This window comes from Macaca fascicularis, chromosome X, assembly GCF_037993035.2.
Source record: "Macaca fascicularis isolate 582-1 chromosome X, T2T-MFA8v1.1".
Taxonomy (NCBI): domain Eukaryota; kingdom Metazoa; phylum Chordata; class Mammalia; order Primates; family Cercopithecidae; genus Macaca; species Macaca fascicularis.
Genome location: NC_088395.1, coordinates 75,171,297 through 75,177,296, shown reverse-complemented (window position 1 = coordinate 75,177,296; position 6,000 = coordinate 75,171,297). Strand labels below are relative to the sequence as shown.

General features: G+C 45.9%; 1 protein-coding gene across 8 annotated transcripts in view; it reads left to right on the top strand.

The window, feature by feature from the left end:
• The first annotated feature begins 5,569 nt into the window (after window positions 1-5,569).
• The window catches only part of OPHN1 (oligophrenin 1), a 379,874-nt gene continuing 379,443 nt past the window's right edge, over window positions 5,570-6,000 (top strand). For all 8 annotated transcript variants that reach the window (XR_012429977.1, XR_012429978.1, XR_012429976.1 and 5 more), the window contains exon 1: window positions 5,570-5,919. The gene's annotated coding sequence lies outside the window, so the exon portion shown is untranslated. The remainder of the gene's footprint in view (window positions 5,920-6,000) is intronic.

Below are 6,000 nucleotides of genomic sequence, written 5' to 3'. Positions count from 1 at the left end.
CAAAGGTACTTTCAATTTTCCATGTGCCCCTCAGAAAAGGTGGGAGTTTGCAAAGGGAGTAGCCTCTGGTCCTTTTGTTACTTAGGCGTGGAAAGTTGTGATTTTCCTTTCAATTTCGTTATAGGAAGTCAGTGTGAAACGGCCTTAGGTTCCCTGCCTCCAGACCCTATTCTCCTGCTTCAGTGCCACATCAAGGCATTTGCAGATTCAGTGCCTGCTGAAGGCCTGCTTCCTGCTTTGTAAACTTCTGCCTTATCTCTATCCTCACATGGTGGAAGGGACAAGGGAGCTCTCTCAAGCCTCTTTTACAAGTGCACTCATCCGGCTCATGAAGGCCCCACCCTCATGACCTAACCAAGTCTCAATGCCCCACCTCCTAATACCATCACCTTGAGGGGTTAGGATTTCAACATATAAACTTTGGGTGAATACAAATACTCAGTCCAGAGCAAGGTACATGGAAACTGTCCAACGGCTTTGAGGTCACCAGGTAGCTGAAAGTGAACCAATTTCCGAATATGCAATTTTCTTTAGTACTTTTTCTAAAAATCATTTGTCTGAGAACTCACCTCCAGTTTTCCTTTCCTACCTCCCTTGCTCAATATCTCAAAGGGAAAGCATACCTTTTAAACATCAAGAATCTTACTATGGTGCTTTGGCCCAAGGTATGAAAACCCTTGGGGCTAAACATAGAAAGAATTTAAAATATTGGTGTTCAGGAATCTTCTTTAACTCAATGCCCTGAAACCTACCCCTTTCTTATCCATCTTACTAAGAGACGCAGCTCCAATAATTTTTTTTTTTTTTTTTTTTCTGAGAGAGAGTCTCACTCTGTCGGCTGGAGTGCAATGGTGTGATCTTGGCTCACTGCAACCTCCGCCTCCCGGATTCAAGCGATTCTCCTGCCTCAGCCTCCTGAGTAGCTAGCATTACAGGTTCACTCCACCATGCCTGGCTATTTTTTTTTTTTTTTTGTATTTTAGTAGAGATAGGGTTTCACCATGTTGGCCAGGCTGGTCTTGAATTCCTGGCCTCAAGTGATCTGCTGGCATTGGCCTCCCAAAGTGCTGGGATTATAGATGTGAGCCACCACACCCAGCCCCAATAAAATTTTATATTTAATAATAATTACAATGTGTTCACATTATTTTACTCTATTGTGTATGCTTAATAATCACAGAAGCTTTTTAATCCGTGAAGCCTATGGTCACAGGGAAATAAAAAGAATTAACTTTCTATTTATGGGCTGTGCATGGTGGCTCACGCCTGTAATTCCAGCACTTTGAGAAGCCAAGGCAGGAGAATTGCCTTGACTTCCTGGGCTCGGGAGTTCGAGACCAGCCTGGGGAACACAGGGAGGCCTTGTCTCTATTAAAAATTTTAAAATTAGTAGGGCATGGTGGCGTGCGCCTGTAGTCCCAGCTACTTGGGACTGAAGTGGGAGGATCGTGTGAGCCTGGGAATTTGAGGCTGCAGTGAGCTGTGATTGCACCATTGTACGCCAGCCTGGGTGACAGAGTGAGACCCGGTTTTAAAAAAAAAATCTGTTTATGAGCATATTTTTGTTGCAGAGAAATTCGATATGGTGATCAATAGACTTTAAGTATAGAAGTATGATGGTTGACCAGGTGTGGTGGCTTATGTCTATAATCCCAGGGCTTTGTGGGGTTGAGGCAGGAGGATTGCTTGAAGCCAGGAATTTGAGACCAGCCTGGACAACATGGTGAGACTCTGTCTCTACAAAAAAAAAAAAAAAAAAAAAAAAAAAAATTAGCCAGGCATGGTGGCTCAGGCATATACTCTTAACTACTTGGGAGTCTGAGATGGGAGAATCGTTTGAGCTCAGGAGTTCAAGGCTGCAGTGCACTTAAGATTGTGCCACTGCACTTCAGCCTGGGTGACAGAGTAAGACTATTAAAAAAAAAAGAAAAAGAAAAAAAGGGATAAAATTTCTGTGGGGAAAATGTATAGATAATTGATTTGAAGAAGAAAAAAAGGAACAATGTAAATTTTTTGAAGATTCAAGATGTTTACAGTTTGTTTTGCTTTGTGCATTTGATGATGGATGTCAGATTGAATACTTTTAAAAGAGTGATATAACAGCTTTATTTTAAAATGTTGATATTTCTAGTATGTTAGAAATTAAATTTTTGCAACTATTTAAGCATAATGAAAAAATTTAGATGTTGGGCCGGGGGTGGTGGCTCATGCCTGTAATTCCAGCACTTTGGGAGGCTGAGGTGGGTGACTCGCTCAAGGTCAGGAGTTCAAGGCCAGCCTGACCAACATGGTGAACCCAATCTCTACTAAAAATAAATAAATAAATAAACGGGCGTGGTGACATGTGCCTGTAATCCCAGCTACTTGGGAGGCTGAGGCAGGAGAATTGCTTGAACCTGGGAGGTGGAGGTTGCAGTGAGTGGAGATTGTGCCACCACACTCTAGCCTGGGTGACAGAGCAAGACTCTGTCTCAAAAAAAACAAAAACAAAAACAAAACAAAACAAAAAAGATGTTAACTTAAAAATGAAGGAGGACATAGCTCCCCAAAATTCTTTTAGGGGTTATGTGAACAAAAATTTAAAGACTCTCAGTCACATAGGGTTAGCCGTGAGGGTCAGGGAGAAATTGTGCAAAGCAATTAAGATAGTGCTTGATGAATGCAAGTATTATCTGAGGAACTGAGTTTTTTTTTTTTTTTTTGAGATGGAGTTTTGCTCTGTCACCCAGGCTGGAGTGCAGTGGCCCAATCTTGGCTCACTGCAACCTCTGCATTCTGGGTTCAAGCGATTCTCCTGCCTCAGACTCCTGACTAGCTGAGATTACAGGTGCACATCACCACACCTGGCTAATTTTTTATTTTTAATAGAGATGGGGTTTTGTCATGTTGGCCAGGCTGGTCTTGAATTCCTGACCTCAGGTGATCTGCCTGCCTTGACCTCCCAAAGTGCTGGGCTTACAAGTGTGAGTCACCATGCCCTGTGTGAGTTCTAATTTTAACGCTGTTTCTTCTTCAGTATCTGTTCTAGGGAATTTGTTATTTCTGTGCTTTAGTTTCATTGTCTAGATAAAGGATAACACAGATGACTGTAAAACACCTTGGGTATAGGAACTCAGATGAGTATGATTGCATCTAACACCAATAATGTCAATAGCAGTTGGGCGCGGTGGCTCACACCTATAATCCCAGCACTTTGGTGGGGGCTGCAGTGGGTGGATCCCTCTAGCCCAGGCCAACAGAGCGAAACCCCATCTCTACAAAAAAATACAAAAATTAGCCAGGTGCGGTGGCATGTGCCTGTAGTTCCAGCTACTCAGGAGGAGGCTGAGGTGGGAGGATCACCTGAGCCCAGGGAGGTCAAGGCTGCAGGGAACCGTGATTGAGCTGTTCATTGCACTTTAGCCTGGGCAACAGGGTGAGACCCTTTCTCAAACAAAAAAATACATAAATAAATAACATTTTAAAAACTGTCAATGGCAATTTTTATAGTGATGAAAATATATGTATAGGCTCTATAAATAAAAGTATATAGCAGGTGTTCAAAAAATGCTTGTTAAATGAGTGAATGAATGCTAAAAGGAAACATACTAGTGTGAAAGACAATATACCCACTGAATGGGCACCTTCCCTTAGTACCTGCATTTTTCAACCCATGGTGCATTTAAAGCTCATTTTGGACATTTTCCCATAAATTAACCTTAAAGATAAAAAGAGTAAGAAACAAAACTTTTCCCTGAGATGTGGCTACTTATTTATTTTCAGAGGGCTCTTTCTCATTGGACTCTTTGCCATTCTGCTATATAATGTAGTGGTCAAGTTGGGCTGAAGTTCAAGTGCCACCACTTAACTAAGTTGTTTGTCCTTGGGCAAGTCACTTAAACTCTCTTTGACCCAGCTTCTCCATCTTTAAATGGGTATAATAATACAACCAACCTCATAGGGTTGTTCTGAAGATTAGTGAGGTGGGCGATAGGTTGTGTGGTGGGTAGAATAATGCTTCCTCCTTCACAGATGTCCATGTTCTGATCCCTGAAACCTGTGGCTATGTTATCTTATGTGGCAAAATGAAATTTGCAGATGTGATTAAGTTAAGGATGATGTGATGGGAGATTTTATCCTGTGGACCCAGTGTAATCATAAGGGTCCTTAAGGGGAGGCATGAGAGTCACAGTGATGCAGCATGAGAAAGACTTGACTGGCCAGTGCTAGCTTTAAAGAAGGAGGAGGGGAGCTATGAGCCAAAGGATGTGAGCAACTTGAGCCGGAAAAGGTAAGGAAACAGATTCTACCCCTAGAGTATCTGGAAATGAACACAACCCTTCTAACATCTTGATTTGATCCGAGTGAGGCCCATTTCTGATTTCTGCCTTTTGGAGCTGTAGATTATAACTTTATGCTGATTTAGGCCACCAAGTTTGTGGTAATTTGTCACAGCAGCAACAGGACCCTAATTCAGGTGGGTTAGCCACTATTAATCTATTTACAACCCCCTTCCGTTCTGGCTTTCCTCACAGGGCAATCTAATTGAAACACTTCTGCAGAATTAAAGGGATCTCTTTGCCCACGCACAAACTATTTTTTAGTTTTTCGAGCCTCTACCTAACCTTAGTCTCAAGACAGTTGCCTTCAAGGTAAGCTGCAAGACAATTTATAACATCCTCTTCTTAGACTTTCCACTTACACATGGAAAATCATGTGCATTAATCATTGGCGTCTGCCACAAAAGCCATGCTCTGAGGTCGTATTCAGGAAAATATTAACTCTGAATTATGGCTTCCCTTTCTTTGGCAGGGGGCACTGAGCTTCACAGATACCCTAGAGTAGGAGTCAACCCTTCAGGTCGAAGGCCCACGGGAATTAGAGCGCTTGGAGCAGGAGACGTGGGAAAAGAAAGCGGAAAAGAAGTTGGTAGGTCCGAAGGAGGCTGGAAAGAGGGGAAGGCAAAAGAATACACAACCCAGCCGAATCATGGGAAGTGAGAGATGGCTTCCTGCAATCTAGTCTTGCGGGTTCTTGCTCTAGTTTTGGAAACTTCCCCCGCAGAGTCCAGCACCGCGCACCTGCCCCTTGGGGCCGGTCCCTGCTCAGGAGCCTGCGGCAGGCTGGGAATGCTGTTCTGGGAGAGCAGCCGCCCAGGCGGGGTGGTGGGGAGACTGCAGGGAGGAGTCTCGGGGAGTGCAAACGGAAAGACTACATCTCCCAGGCCGCCACGCTTTCCAGCTGGAGTCCTAGGGCGCTGACTGCTCCCCAGTTTCCGTAGGGAAGCGCTGGGCCACCGCGGCTATTGTGCGTCGCGCTCTCGCCCTCCTCTTCCCGCTGCGGTGTCTATGGAGCTAGGCTACGTTTCATTGCCGCCCCGGCTTAACCCTTCCGGCACCTAACAGGACAGCCGGCCGGCTCCCTTGCACCAGGAAGAAATCTTAGCAGCCCGCGGGCCCTGGTCACGAAACCCTAAGGTACAAGGAAAACAGTTGAAGAAGGAGCCAGAGCTCTCCGGTTTGGTCCTCGGGCTTCACTGGGGCGGGGCGCAGGCGTTGGCTTTAAGAAAGGGGAGGGGACAGTGCAATCCGGGTTGCCCGCGGAGTTCGGCGAAGGAAGTCTTCCGCTCGCTCGGGAGCGAGGAGCCTGTAGATAGGCTGCTCCCAGCTCCAGCTCTAACCTCGTCTACACCCTGGGCGGGCCCAAGTGTCACGTTTGCAATTGCTCAGGAAGGATCCGGCCAGTCTCCGGAGGCAAGTCGGGCTGCGGTTTTTGCTGCCTATCTGGAGAGGCGATACCTAGGGGGCATGCTGCTTGCTAGGCAACACCCTGCCGGGATCCGACTGCGGTAGTTAGCTCTCCCTGGCCCTGAAGCCGTTGCCGGGGCGCCTGTTCTCCGTCCGGACCAGCCAGCGATCCCCAGGAGTCTCATTGAAACAGGTACCTGTCCTCCAAAGGGACGGAGGCTATGAGTTTCCTTAAGCGGGTCGCGCGCTCAGTCCGTTCCCTCTACTTCCTCTA